Source organism: Filicampus tigris, chromosome 7 (genome assembly GCF_054856515.1).
Source record: "Filicampus tigris isolate MCC_2025a chromosome 7, RoL_Ftig_1.0, whole genome shotgun sequence".
NCBI lineage: Eukaryota > Metazoa > Chordata > Actinopteri > Syngnathiformes > Syngnathidae > Filicampus > Filicampus tigris.
Window position 1 is genome coordinate 23,939,898 of NC_141223.1, and position 15,407 is coordinate 23,955,304.

The following is a 15,407-nucleotide window of genomic DNA, read 5'->3' on the forward strand; positions in this document are numbered from 1 at the left end:
ATCGCTTCTCGGCCTTTTGGCTAAGATCAAGTGTAGTATCTGTTCTTATCAGTTTAATATCTGATACGTCTCCTATCTGGGGACTATATATTAAATTGATTTTTGGAACTGGGAGATGGAAAAGGGGCTTGCTCCGTCCACTCCATGCATCGACCTGGTATTGCAGCATCTCCAGGAATGGTGCACCCCCTCTGCTGGTTAACAACAAGCATTAAACTTGGTCTGACGTTTCACGGTGGTGTTTCGGTCTTTGCAGCCAATACTCATGATTACGAATGCCCCATGTTGCAGTATCCTAAGAAGTGAAGGCAAGACTTCTGATGTTGAAAGTTTGCGATATCATTTCAGAAGGATATAGTTTAGTATTTTATTTTAATCTTTTTCCCTTTCAAGATAGAAAAACAATTAAAAGAATACAAAGTCATAGTTTTATCAAGAAAGACCTTTGTTTCCCACCATAAGAAAACATTGTCTTGCTCTGCCCACGCTACTCCAAAAAGAGCTAAAGTAAACAAGGATATTTGTCATACTTCAAATTTTATTAAAATGCTGTTACACCACTCGATGTCAGCAGCGTAAATTTATGTTCCTGACCACACAAAGAAACAGGAAGTGAAGCATGGGGGCTGGGACAATTCCCGCTTTGAATTCTTGGTAGAAGTGAAGCACGGCATGATGGGAATGTTTTTGCAGATTCATTTTACCTCATTCCTAATGGTTTAGGTAATGTACTGACTGAACGATACTATTCAACCCTTCTGCCTCTTGCGGTATTTTGACCAAAAAATGGACACAATCATTTCTGAATATTTTCTCACTTTCAAAATGTTCAGTGGCACCAGACAAATCCATACATATATAGTTTCTATCCATCTATCTATCTATCTCTCTCTTTATCTATCTCTCTCTCTCTATCTTCCATACATATATAGTTTCTATCCATCTATCTATTCATCTCTTTATCTATCTCTCTCTCTCTCTCTATCTATCTATCTATCTATCTATCTATCTATCTATCTATCTATCTATCTATCTATCTATCTATCTATCTATCTATCTATCTATCTATCTATCTATCTATCTATCTATCTATCTATCTATCTATCTATCTATCTATCTATCTATCTATCTCTCTATTAATCTATCTATCCATCCTATCTATCTATCCATCCTATCTGATCACAACAAACTCTGACAACTAGTCCAGGTGGTCAACAGTCTCTTTGCCGTGGTTGTAGTTGATATAATTAAAAAAATATTTTTGGCTTTCTTTTCCTTCAAAATTCCCTGAACCATTCAGTCAACAAGTGCGTTTTGTTAAAGTTCTCACTGCACGTCTTCACGTCTGCAGGCGCAGGCTGTGAGCCTCGGCTGGATTGGGCAGCGTCTTCGGAGTCCACCGTCGTCACAACGGTCGGCCGCCCCCGACAGCGGAGCTCCTCCCCGACGTTCGGCAGCAGTTGCACTCGCTCACTCGCCGGCGGAGAACCTCCAGTAACCGCGGCAACGTTGGCCAGAACATTTTATTATTTAACTAATTCGGGGGCTCAACTCATTAATAACCAATTGTTTGTCATTAATAGTCAATTGTTAATAAATTCTAATGTTCATTTGGTTCCCTCTCGCTCTCTCTACACATCATTTGAATTTGGTACAAATAATGAAGTAGTTAAGACATCCGCCAAACCCCTAAAGTGAAATTCCTCTAAGCTCCAGCACAACCGCACGTATTCCTTTGCACACGTGCACGGCTGGCGCGTGTGAACGTATGTGCGTGTACTTACACACGTCTGAAAAGGCACAGCAAAAGGCAAAGCAAAATTTAGCAAATGGCAGCCAATGTCACCCCGGAAGCAGAAACGCTACTGGGATGACCCCAGCATAATTAGAAGGTTCTTATCTTGGCGCCACCTGGAGGATTAGGGCTGTTCACACTCTCAACACTAATTTTATACTTTGGCTGCGTAGTGCACTCGTCACACAATAGTTTCATTCGGTAATCATTGAAAAATGCACGAAAACACATCAGGTTTACAATGCATCAAAAATCATGATTTAGAATGGGACTCATAAACTCTCACTGCACAGTATAAGTCTGTGGGCTGATGTAAGCAGACACACGTACACAGCCTGAAAGTCTTGAGTGCGCGTGAACGTCCGTGCATGTGCACGTGCACGCACGCACATGCACGCGCATACATTCATATCCACACATGAACATTTGGTAAGTACTCTTATTTCACTAAAATACTCTTTGTCATAACTGTCCCATTCATCTCACAAACACACACGCACACACGCACACACACGCTCACGCGCTCGCGCACGCACGCATGCACATACGTTTCTTGTCAATCACAATACAGCTTTTTATGCATGGAGCGCCACTCCCACAGCGCATACATCAGCGAAAGCAATGAGATTTGCATACAGCATTTTCATTTTCCAATATGAGCGCGCGTTTTCACTTGCACACGCGCGCACGGCTGAGGCACGTGTACGTGAGTGTATATTCCTGTATGTGCACGCACGCACACACACAACAAATCGACTCACGCAAACTCATGCCACAAGCACATACGTCATCTCGAAGCAAAATCATTAGTTGTCCTTTAGCGCCACATGGTGGATTAAGGCTGTTAACACTCTAAACTCCAATTTTCGATTTTCACGGTTTAGTAGACCCGTCACACAATGTACTCATCGGGTATTCATTGAAAATGCACGAAAACACACCAGGTTTACAGTAAGTCCAAAATCATGCTGTATAATGGGAGTCAATGGGACAAAAAATGGCAAAATACGTCCTGCGTAGTTAAAACAATGAAACCAGCTAACTCATGCAGGACTCATTTTAAAAATGACAGCATGGTGCCATTTTGAACTTCGGCATGTTCTGACCATCTGGGTGAAAGTTCAGCTCCCTCGTGTTATTTTTTTTATGCTTTGGCTTTGATGTAAAATTCTTTGATCTGAAATATCCAAGAAATGGTCAAATACCGCAGGAGGGTTAAACCGGTGGAAGAGTGAGGCATCATCCAGTGTGAATGTGTGCGTATGTGTCGACACGTGTCTCGCAGATGAGCCGTGACTGAAGAAGCTGTGTGTGTGAAAGAGGTTGTCCTTGGTGAGTAGGACAACTCATACTTACCTGGCAGGGGAGATACCATGATCAAGAAGGTGGTTCACCCAGGGTGAGGCTCAGCCATTGCACTCTGGCTGTGCTGACCTCTGCGAATTCCCCAAATGTGGGACTCTCGACTGCACAATTTCTGGTAGTGGGGGACTGCGTTCGCGCTATCCCCTGATAACTTTGTCAAAATCAATACACCTGTCAATTTCTTCTTCTTATTCTTCATGATGCGCATCGTAGGATACATCTGTCAGATAGTAATTGTGGCATAACCATTTCGTCAAACGGACCCTCAGGCCCCGCCGGATGCCCATTTTTTGGGCCGGGGGGTGGTTGGTGTCGGCTGACAAATTTTTAAAAAATAGCTGGACTAAGCAAGTGGCTTTTAGTCAGGCCCACTAATCGGCCCTCATGGGTGCGACGTGCTCGCGGGGCGGCGGAATTTAATCTCAGCCTACTCGGTGAAAGGCTTCTTTTTAGGCTTCTTTCTACTCCCGCGTCGACGCGAGCGACAACTGATGTTATAGGGATTGTGGTATTGCCCCTCAGCACCCCCCGCCTCCTCTTGTAATAGTATGCCCCAGTTGTAGGTGGGAGGCGCGGGTTACGTGATGTGAAAATAAGGAAACACAAACACGCTTGAACGCACGTTGTTGTTGCACGTCTCTTCTTACACAAACAAATGCCACATTGATTAACATGACTAACGCATTGTGAAATACGCCATAGCCAAGCAGCTGTGTATAGTGGTTTGCTGGAATGCTTTTATTTTGAAGGAGGGGACGTGTGGAAGATAAATAAGTAACTTGACTACGACTTCTGGCTGCTGTTTGACCCAAATAATTATACGATAAATCGAGCCCGGGGCTCGCAATGCAAGTAAGCACACGCACGTTGGCTAAGTACTACTGGCGAGATTGAAGCGTGTCCACAGCGGGTTCAAATTGTAAATTAGTCAGCTAATGATCTTTAAAAAGCCTCTGCCGTTAGAGCATTTCTCCCGCGGAGATGTCAATTGTGGATGCTTTGTTTTTTGGTCGGAGGGCGGAACGGGGCCGACAATGTTTATGAATATGGCCGAGGGGTCGCGGCCGTAAGGGTACCCAAGTCAAGGGTGGAGGGTCGCGGCCGGACAGACAAAAAATGGTCTAATGCCCAGCTCTGGTAAACTCTCAATACGCATTTGTGGATGCTCAATAGGCATTTGTGACTGTGTTTACGGATATGATTTTTTTGACACATTTGTGGATTGAAATGCGCATTTGTAAATGGTTTTGCTTCAATAATGACCCCATAGATTGGCCAGTACCATTCAAACCCGAGCATCGACAATTCTGGTTGGCTAATACGTCTATCACTCAAACACCAAAGGGGAGGAAAAAAATACATTTTTGAATATAAAATGACACTTTCTTGCGATTGGATTATTGCGCCAGGTCAAACCTCGACGTCGATTAAATTTCGATTTATCGTGCAGCCCTAAACTTATCATTGGGTTCAGCGCAAGCAAAATTAGTGTCCACCAGACATGTCCACGACACGTGTATTGCTGCTTTGCTATTGGACACTTTGGGCCACATAACCCAAAGTACCCAGCAATTGCTCAGCTTTCGTTTCATTTGCAGGCGGGCAAAAACAACACAGTTGCACTAGTCATTACCTAAAATGCGCGTAGTTGTTGTTTGGGCTGTAAATGTGTTTGTTATGGCTATTTGACGTTTGTCACCGTCACTGTAGCTCATCCGGTCGGGAATGAAGTGGACCCCTGTGCCGATATGTAGTTATCGCTTCTCGGCCTTTTGGCTAAGTCTGCGATCACCTCCTTTGGTTGTGTGTTCTACGCCTGTTGTGGCAAAGAGCTAATTCACAGGGGGATATATTGTCCTAACGGTTTGTGTTGAAAATCGCTTTTTTTTCTTAGGTCGGGTGCTGACGGTAAGTTGTTTGTTTTCCTTTAATTTTGTGGTCCTCCCACCATGTCGGCCACTTATGCCGGCATGCGGAGGTACCACAGTGTACGCTTCACCTTTAAGGACACTGGTGGAGGGACCCCGGGGATGTCCAGGTTGGACTTCTCCAGGAAATATGTCCAACAGACCTTAAAGTTTAAAGCTAATGAGCTTAATTGTATAATAACTTTGCCGTTTAGTAAAGGATTTGATGTTAGCTTTAATTCTGCTGCAAACCTTCGAGAATTTTGGACCCGGTTTGAAAATGTAAAAGCCCAGTTTTCTGTGTTTAACGTTGAGAAACTGACTGATAATGCTGCCAAAACAGTTATTGTCAGAATGTTCAATGAGACAGTTAACGCAGACGACATTTGTTTTTGGCTGGGTAGATATTGCGCGGTAAAAGGTCAGGCTGTGAAGGTGAGGGATGCGGACGGCATTTGGAATTGCGCTTGGCGGGTACCCATCCAGCAATGGCAGGACCCTCAGGGCTTCCAGGGCCTGAAACATCTCCCATCCATGATAGTCTTGGGCGAAAACCGAGGCTACATCCACTACCAAGGTCAACCCAAGCTCTGCCACAAATGTGGTGAGCACGGGCACCTGGCAGAAGCATGTGAGCAAATCATTTGTGGGAAATGTAGAGTAATTGGGCATACTTTTGAAGAATGTACCAATGGCAGAAAGTGCAATCTCTGTGGGGAATCAAACCACCTCTACAGAAATTGTCCAAAATCATTTGCCAACAAATTGAAGGCCGGAAAAGAAATGGGACAGCTTAATGGAAATGAAGGCAACAAACAAATTGAAAGTCATCAGAAAAATTCAAATCTCCCTCCAAAACCTGTTATTGGGGTAGAGGAAACCGGTGAGGAGGGGGAGGGGTGTGTATCGGCTCCACAGCTTAATGGAAATGAAAGCAACAAACAAATTGGAAGTCATCAGGAAAATTCAAATCTCCCTCCAAAACCTGTCATTGGAGTAGAGGAAACAGGTGAGGAGGGGGAGGGGCATGTATTGGCTCCACCAACAGGGAGCTCAGAAGAAAGTGGCATGTTGCAAGACCCGCCCACAAGCGAATCAAGTGAAGCCATCTTACAGCAGACTGACAGTGAGGACACTCAGATCCCTTGTGCACAAAAATCCAAAAGGCTAGCATCTGAAAGGTCTTCTGAGTCCCCTTTGACTTTAGAGAAGAGGGGAAAGCTTTGGAGCTCAGACAGTGAGGTGGATGAGCCCAGAGTTTTCCCCTGCAGCACACCAAATGAGCTCTCCTTTTTAAATATTAAATTGCAATCAACGCCCAAAAGTCACAATACCATGAATTTAAGGTTGCGTGAGAAACCATCACCAAAAGTTTCTCGGAGAAATGATCATGTACCCAACTCTCCTGCCGTACATATGAAGGAGGAACTGCAGTCTCGAGAAATAACTTAATGGACGGTTTTAATACTCCCTTTTGTGTTTTAATTTTAAATCATACCTGCAACTCTCACATTCTCAACTATAAATGTTAGAAGTGTGAAATCAAGGATTAGAGCCCAGAACGTCTTGTCCTTTTTAAAAACTATTAAGTCTGATGTGTTTTTAATCCAAGAATGTGGTCTACCTTTTTTAAGAAATTACAAACAGTGGGAGGAAATGTGGCCACACCCATCATTATGGAGTGGCTCAAATGAAAATCGAAATGACGGGGTGGCCATTTTAATAAACAATTCCCAAATTGAGGTTAAAAGGAGCACGGTGGTGGAAAATGGACGAGCACTGTTCGCACACCTAACATTTATAGGACAGGATTTTAACCTTTTAAATATTTATGGGTCTAATGATAAACATGATAGGTATGAACTTTTAGAAAACCTGCAGCCCCACATGCTAGGTCGCGCACCATTAATTATAGGAGGGGATTTTAATAGTGTTTTAAATATAAGGGATAGAAAGGGAGCTGGGGAGGATTTTAAAGTGGACAAAACATCTGTTTTACTGAATGACATGTGTCGGGTTTTTAAATTAGTCGATTGTTTTAAAACCATGCATCCAAGAGAGGAGGGCTTCACGTGGTTCAGTAGTGATAGCACCAGAGCCTCTCGCATAGACTACATATTTACACGTGGTTGGCCACCGACGGATGCTAGATTAACGCCTGTTTTCTTCTCAGACCACCTAGTACTGTCATGTACTCTTTCACCGCCTTCTGGTGTCACCATTGGAGGAGGACTGTGGAAGATGAACTGCTCCCTGCTGGAGGATGAGGCCTTGGTTGCTAAATACAGGGAGCAGTACAAGGACTGGCAAACACTTCAAGACTTGTACGAATCGAGGGCACAGTGGTGGGAAATGATAAAGCTAAGAACTCAGAGCTTTTTTAAAAGAGCAGGTAAGGAAAAAAGAAGGAAGGAAATGAAACACATGCTGGGCCTGCAAAACAGACTACAAAGGTATTTTAATTTATCACAAAAGGGCATTAATTTTAATGAGGAAATTAAACAGGTCAAAAAGGAACTGAGACTTCTAGCAAATATCAAAAGTAGAGGCGTAATATTAAGGAGCAAAGAAAAAGAAATAGAGGAAGGAGAAAAATGTACCAGGTATTTCTTCAAAAAAATTATGAGCAAGGGTGGGGGTATCTTCAAGCTGCAAAAAGGAAATGGAGTGATAACGGAAATTAGCAGTGAAATAAACCAGGAAGTCGAAACTTACTACCAGAGACTGTATGACAAGAAAGATACTCAATTAGAGACAATGTCAGAAGTATTACATTTCATTGAGAAAACCGTGACTGACAAATTGCTATTAACTCAAGATTTTACCCGAGAGGAAATAAATAAATGTGTAAGACAATTCAAAAAAGCAAAGTCTCCAGGAGAGGACGGCCTCTGCCTTGAGTTCTATTTGACCTTTTGGGACTTGTTGGCACCAGATTTAATCACTGTTTTTAATGAGTTGGACAAAACAAGACGACTACCAGATAGCTTCAGAGTAGGGATAGTCGCACTATTGCACAAAAAGGGAGACAAGACTGACCTTGGTAACTGGCGACCCATTACGCTTTTAAATGTTGATTGCAAACTTTTTAGTAAACTTTTAGCTATGCGTTTGTCTGTCTTACTGGACGAATTGATCGACCCTGATCAAACCTGTGCCATAGCGGGTAGGAAGATCACAGACAGCCTCACGCTGATCCGTGACACAATTTGCTACACAAGAGACAGAAATATGCGGTTAGTAATCTTAAACTTGGACTTTGAGAAGGCCTTCGACCGAGTTTCACATCAATACCTCTTTAGGCTATTGAAAAAATTGGGTCTTCCCCAAAGGTTTATAGGGTGGGTGGAACTGCTGTATCAGAACATTAGCAGCAAATTCATGGTTAATGGGAATTTGACAAAAGCAGTCCAGATTAACTCAGGTGTGCGTCAAGGCTGTCCCTTATCTGCTCTCCTCTATGTTTTATGCATAGAACCACTGGCACAGATTTTGAGACGGGACAAAATGATTAAGGGGGTGAGTATCCCTGGGGGTGGAGGACTTACAACAAAGTGCATCTTGTACATGGACGATTTTAACATCCTGTGTTCAGATCTTTTATCTGTGACAAGGGCCTTGGACTTGACTGACTGGTACGGAAGGGCCTCTGGGTCAAAACTCAATAGAGCTAAGACCCAAGCACAATTTTATGGACCGTGGACCGCGACAGAAAAGACAGGACTACCCCTGACACTGATACAAACGGACCAGAGAATACTTGGGATCAAATTTGGCAAAGATGGGGGCGGGGAAACAAACTGGGGTGACGTGATAGGGAAAGTGAGAAAAAGACTTGGTTTTTGGGGGCTGAGAGACCTGACTATAGAGGGGAAAGTTTTAATTATAAAAGCTGTTATTCTACCCTTGCTTTTATTGACCAGTTCTGTTTTTACCCCAACAAGAAATGTGCTTTTAGATTTGGACCGCGCCTTCTTTCATTTTATCTGGGGCTCCAAGTGGGAGAGACTGAAAAGAGACACCATGAAGAAAACCAAGGAAAATGGAGGAAAAGGAGTGCCGGACCTCCATCTCTTCTTGGGGAGCCAATATGTAGCCCTGCACCTGAGAAATGCGCTTGAACCATCAAGTGCCCAGAAGAGTCAAGCAATGACACGTTTCTGGATGGGTTCATACCTCCGGAAACTAAAATTAATACCGACTGATCATAAAATCCCTGTGTCTTTTAATCTGCCACCATTTTATTCTTTTATCAGGAATTTTTTAAGAAAGTTTGAGTTGGAAAAAGAAGAGTGTCATGTTTTAAAAAATCACAGATCTCTTATCTCTGTTGTGCAGAAGCGGGAAGCAGTGAGTCCAGTTCCCGGCCTCGCATTTGGTGAGCCCACAACGGTTTGGCGCAATGTCAACCATCCTGCCCTCTCAAACAGACTTCGGGACCTGTCATGGATGGTGGCCCATGAAATTCTCCCGGTGAGGTCCGTTATGCACTCCCGAGGAATGTCAGCGTCTTCAAATTGCCCCCGACCTGGTTGTGGCGCCCACGAGTCGGTGAGGCACCTCCTCTGGGAGTGCAGTGCTGCTGTAGACCTGTGGGCGACAGCCGGCCACCTACAATTCCCGGACTTGCCAGCAAGGGAGGCATTAAACGCACAGCTTGTGCTCTATGGGGTGAGCCAGTTGGAAAACACTAAAGAACACTTTGAAAAGCAGTGGCTCACCCTCGCCGCCATCAAAGACGCCATCTGGACCTCCAGAAACTTGCTGGTAAGGAGACACAGACAGACCCCCCCTGTGGCTGTGCTCCGAATGGCCGCAGCTACCCTGACAGCTGCTGGCGGCAGGCCAAGGACGCAGCCACCAAGAAGAGTCGTCTGTGCCCACCCGGAGGAGGGAACCGAAGCTACACATAAAAGGTCTTGGCAGCGACGGTCTGGTTCACCGGGAGAGACTGCTGAAAAGGAACAAGAGGGGTGAGGAACTCCTATGGGCGCCCTGAGAGGACCGGAGGAATGCTGTTTGAAAGGGTAGGATGAGGTCCCAATTACTAAGGACACTACGCTTCTGTACAACAGGCTCGATATGTTCTATCTAATCTGTCTTTTAAATTTCAGTATATTATGCATAGTTTACCTGGTATTATTAAGGTTAACATGATGACTTTTAAGCTAACAAGGATATTGTTTGAACATGTTGTTTTGTGAATAGAGCTGTGCTCCATATTGGAGAGATGTGACTAACATTTGTCCATTGTAACAATAAAACTTGTTCAAAAGAAAAAATCTGTTCTTATCAGTTTAGTATCTGATACGTCTCCTATCTGGGGACTATATATTAAATTGATTTTTGGAACTGGGAGATGGAAAAGGGGCTTGCTCCGTCCACTCCATGCATCGACCTGGTATTGCAGTATCTCCAGGAATGGTGCACCCCCTCTGCTGGTTAACAACAAGCATTAAACTTGGTCTGATGTTTCACGGTGGTGTTTCGGTCTTTGCAGCCAATACTCATGATTACGAATGCCCCATGTCGCAGTATCCTAAGAAGTGAAGGCAAGACTTCTGATGTTGAAAGTTTGCAATATCATTTCAGAAGGATATAGTTTAGTATTTTATTTTAATCTTTTTCCCTTTCAAGATAGAAAAACAATTAAAAGAATACAAAGTCATAGTTTTATCAAGAAAGACCTTTGTTTCCCACCATAAGAAAACATTGTCTTGCTCTGCCCACGCTACTCCAAAAAGAGCTAAAGTAAACAAGGATATTTGTCATACTTCAAATTTTATTAAAATGCTGTTACACCACTCGATGTCAGCAGCGTAAAATTATGTTCCTGACCACACAAAGAAACAGGAAGTGAAGCATGGGGGCTGGGACAATTCCCGCTTTGAATTCTTGGTAGAAGTGAAGCAAGGCATGATGGGAATGTTTTTGCAGATTCATTTTACCTCATTCCTAATGGTTTAGGTAATGTACTGACTGAACGATACTATTCAACCCTTCTGCCTCTTGCGGTATTTTGACCAAAAAATGGACACAATCTTTTCTGAATATTTTCTCACTTTCAAAATGTTCAGTGGCACCAGACAAATCCATACATATATAGTTTCTATCCATCTATCTATCTATCTCTCTCTTTATCCATCTCTCTCTCTCTATCTTCCATACATATATAGTTTCTATCCATCTATCTATCTATCTCTTTATCTCTCTCTCTCTCTATCTATCTATCTATCTATCTATCTATCTATCTATCTATCTATCTATCTATCTATCTATCTATCTATCTATCTATCTATCTATCTATCTATCTATCTATCTATCTATCTATCTATCTATCTATCTATCTATCTATCTATCTATCTATCTATCTATCAATCCATCCTATCTATCTATCCATCCTATCTGATCACAACAAACTCTGACAACTAGTCCAGGTGGTCAACAGTCTCTTTGCCGTGGTTGTAGTTGATATAATTAAAAAAATATTTTTGGCTTTCTTTTCCTTCAAAATTCCCTGAACCATTCAGTCAACAAGTGCGTTTTGTTAAAGTTCTCACTGCACGTCTTCACGTCTGCAGGCGCAGGCTGTGAGCCTCGGCTGGATTGGGCAGCGTCTTCGGAGTCCACCGTCGTCACAACGGTCGGCCGCCCCCGACAGCGGAGCTCCTCCCCGACGTTCGGCAGCAGTTGCACTCGCTCACTCGCCGGCGGAGAACCTCCAGTAACCGCGGCAACGTTGGCCAGAACATTTTATTATTTAACTAATTCGGGGGCTCAACTCATTAATAACCAATTGTTTGTCATTAATAGTCAATTGTTAATAAATTCTAATGTTCATTTGGTTCCCTCTCGCTCTCTCTACACATCATTTGAATTTGGTACAAATAATGAAGTAGTTAAGACATCCGCCAAACCCCTAAAGTGAAATTCCTCTAAGCTCCAGCACAACCGCACGTATTCCTTTGCACACGTGCACGGCTGGCGCGTGTGAACGTATGTGCGTGTACTTACACACGTCTGAAAAGGCACAGCAAAAGGCAAAGCAAAATTTAGCAAATGGCAGCCAATGTCACCCCGGAAGCAGAAACGCTACTGGGATGACCCCAGCATAATCAGAAGGTTCTTATCTTGGCGCCACCTGGAGGATTAGGGCTGTTCACACTCTCAACACTAATTTTATACTTTGGCTGCGTAGTGCACTCGTCACACAATAGTTTCATTCGGTAATCATTGAAAAATGCACGAAAACACATCAGGTTTACAATGCATCAAAAATCATGATTTAGAATGGGACTCATAAACTCTCACTGCACAGTATAAGTCTGTGGGCTGATGTAAGCAGACACACGTACACAGCCTGAAAGTCTTGAGTGCGCGTGAACGTCCGTGCATGTGCACGTGCACGCACGCACATGCACGCGCACACTTTCATATCCACACATGAACATTTGATAAGTACTCTTACTTCACTAAAACACTCTTTGTCATAACTGTCCCATTCATCTCACAAACACACACGCACACACACGCTCACGCGCTCGCGCACGCACGCACGCGCGTACGTTTCTTGTCAATCACAATACAGCTTTTTCTGCATGGAGCGCCACTCCCACAGCGCATACACCAGCCAAAGTAATGAGATCTCATTTGCATACAGCATTTTCATTTTCCAATATGAGCGCGCGTTTTCACTTGCACACGCGCGCACGGCTGAGGCACGTGTACGTGAGTGTATATTCCTGTATGTGCACGCACGCACACACACAACAAATCGACTCACGCAAACTCATGCCACAAGCACATACGTCATCTCGAAGCAAAATCATTAGTTGTCCTTTAGCGCCACATGGTGGATTAAGGCTGTTAACACTCTAAACTCCAATTTTCGATTTTCACGGTTTAGTAGACCCGTCACACAATGTACTCATCGGGTATTCATTGAAAATGCACGAAAACACACCAGGTTTACAGTAAGTCCAAAACCATGCTGTATAATGGGAGTCAATGGGACAAAAAATGGCAAAATACGTCCTGCGTAGTTAAAACAATGAAACCAGCTAACTCATGCAGGACTCATTTTAAAAATGACAGCATGGTGCCATTTTGAACTTCGGCATGTTCTGACCATCTGGGTGAAAGTTCAGCTCCCTCGTGTTATTTTTTTTATGCTTTGGCTTTGATGTAAAATTCTTTGATCTGAAATATCCAAGAAATGGTCAAATACCGCAGGAGGGTTAAACCGGTGGAAGAGTGAGGCATCATCCAGTGTGAATGTGTGCGTATGTGTCGACACGTGTCTCGCAGATGAGCCGTGACTGAAGAAGCTGTGTGTGCGAAAGAGGTTGTCCTTGGTGAGTAGGACAACTCATACTTACCTGGCAGGGGAGATACCATGATCAAGAAGGTGGTTCACCCAGGGTGAGGCTCAGCCATTGCACTCTGGCTGTGCTGACCTCTGCGAATTCCCCAAATGTGGGAATCTCGACTGCACAATTTCTGGTAGTGGGGGACTGCGTTCGCGCTATCCCCTGATAACTTTGTCAAAATCAACACACCTGTCAATTTCTTCTTCTTCTTCTTCTTCTTCATGATGCGCATCGTAGGATACATCTGTCACATAGTAATTGTGGCATAACCATTTTGTCAAACGGACCCTCAGGCCCCGCCGGATGCCCATTTTTTGGGCCAGGGGGTGGTTGGTGTCGGCTGACAAATTTTTAAAAAATAGCTGGACTAAGCAAGTGGCTTTTAGTCGGGCCCACTAATCGGCCCTCATGGGTGTGACGTGCTCGCGGGGCGGCGGAATTTAATCTCAGCCTACTCGGTGAAAGGCTTCTTTTTAGGCTTCTTTCTACTCCCGCGTCGACGCGAGCGACAACTGATGTTATAGGGATTGTGGTATTGCCCCTCAGCACCCCCCGCCTCCTCTTGTAATAGTATGCCCCAGTTGTAGGTGGGAGGCGCGGGTTACGTGATGTGAAAATAAGGAAACACAAACACGCTTGAACGCACGTTGTTGTTGCACGTCTCTTCTTACACAAACAAATGCCACATTGATTAACATGACTAACGCATTGTGAAATACGCCATAGCCAAGCAGCTGTGTATAGTGGTTTGCTGGAATGCTTTTATTTTGAAGGAGGGGACGTGTGTAAGATAAATAAGTAACTTGACTACGACTTCTGGCTGCTGTTTGACCCAAATAATTATACGATAAATCGAGCCCGGGGCTCGCAATGCAAGTAAGCACACGCACGTTGGCTAAGTACTACTGGCGAGATTGAAGCGTGTCCACAGCGGGTTCAAATTGTAAATTAGTCAGCTAATGATCTTTAAAAAGCCTCTGCCGTTAGAGCATTTCTCCCGCGGAGATGTCAATTGTGGATGCTTTGTTTTTTGGTCGGAGGGCGGAACGGGGCCGACAATGTTTATGAATATGGCCGAGGGGTCGCGGCCGTAAGGGTACCCAAGTCAAGGGTGGAGGGTCGCGGCCGGACAGACAAAAAATGGTCTAATGCCCAGCTCTGGTAAACTCTCAATACGCATTTGTGGATGCTCAATAGGCATTTGTGACTGTGTTTACGGATATGATTTTTTTGACACATTTATGGATTGAAATGCGCATTTGTAAATGGTTTTGCTTCAATAATGACCCCATAGATTGGCCAGTACCATTCAAACCCGAGCATCGACAATTCTGGTTGGCTAATACGTCTATCACTCAAACACCAAAGGGGAGGAAAAAAATACATTTTTGAATATAAAATGACACTTTCTTGCGATTGGATTATTGCGCCAGGTCAAACCTCGACGTCGATTAAATTTCGATTTATCGTGCAGCCCTAAACTTATCATTGGGTTCAGCGCAAGCAAAATTAGTGTCCACCAGACATGTCCACGACACGTGTATTGCTGCTTTGCTATTGGACACTTTGGGCCACATAACCCAAAGTACCCAGCAATTGCTCAGCTTTCGTTTCATTTGCAGGCGGGCAAAAACAACACAGTTGCACTAGTCATTACCTAAAATGCGTGTAGTTGTTGTTTGGGCTGTAAATGTGTTTGTTATGGCTATTTGACGTTTGTCACCGTCACTGTAGCTCATCCGGTCGGGAATGAAGTGGACCCCTGTGCCGATATGTAGTTATCGCTTCTCGGCCTTTTGGCTAAGATCAAGTGTAGTATCTGTTCTTATCAGTTTAATATCTGATACGTCTCCTATCTGGGGACTACATATTAAATTGATTTTTGGATCTGGGAGATGGAAAAGGGGCTTGCTCCGTCCACTCCATGCATTGACCTGGTATTGCAGTATCTCCAGGAATGGTGCACCCCCG

General features: G+C 43.9%; 5 non-coding genes across 5 annotated transcripts; all 5 read left to right on the plus strand.

The window, feature by feature from the left end:
• On the plus strand, positions 1-191 carry LOC147145234 (U2 spliceosomal RNA). The gene has a single exon (XR_015087618.1). It is a non-coding gene; the product is annotated as a U2 spliceosomal RNA (small nuclear RNA).
• Positions 192-3,143: 2,952 nt separating this feature from the next.
• LOC147145235 (U1 spliceosomal RNA) lies at positions 3,144-3,307 on the plus strand. Its single transcript, XR_015087678.1, has one exon. It is a non-coding gene; the product is annotated as a U1 spliceosomal RNA (small nuclear RNA).
• A 7,009-nt stretch (positions 3,308-10,316) lies between these two features.
• On the plus strand, positions 10,317-10,502 carry LOC147145236 (U2 spliceosomal RNA). The gene has a single exon (XR_015087646.1). It is a non-coding gene; the product is annotated as a U2 spliceosomal RNA (small nuclear RNA).
• Positions 10,503-13,437: 2,935 nt separating this feature from the next.
• Positions 13,438-13,601, plus strand: LOC147145237 (U1 spliceosomal RNA). Its single transcript, XR_015087669.1, has one exon. It is a non-coding gene; the product is annotated as a U1 spliceosomal RNA (small nuclear RNA).
• A 1,615-nt stretch (positions 13,602-15,216) lies between these two features.
• LOC147145238 (U2 spliceosomal RNA) lies at positions 15,217-15,407 on the plus strand. The gene has a single exon (XR_015087622.1). It is a non-coding gene; the product is annotated as a U2 spliceosomal RNA (small nuclear RNA).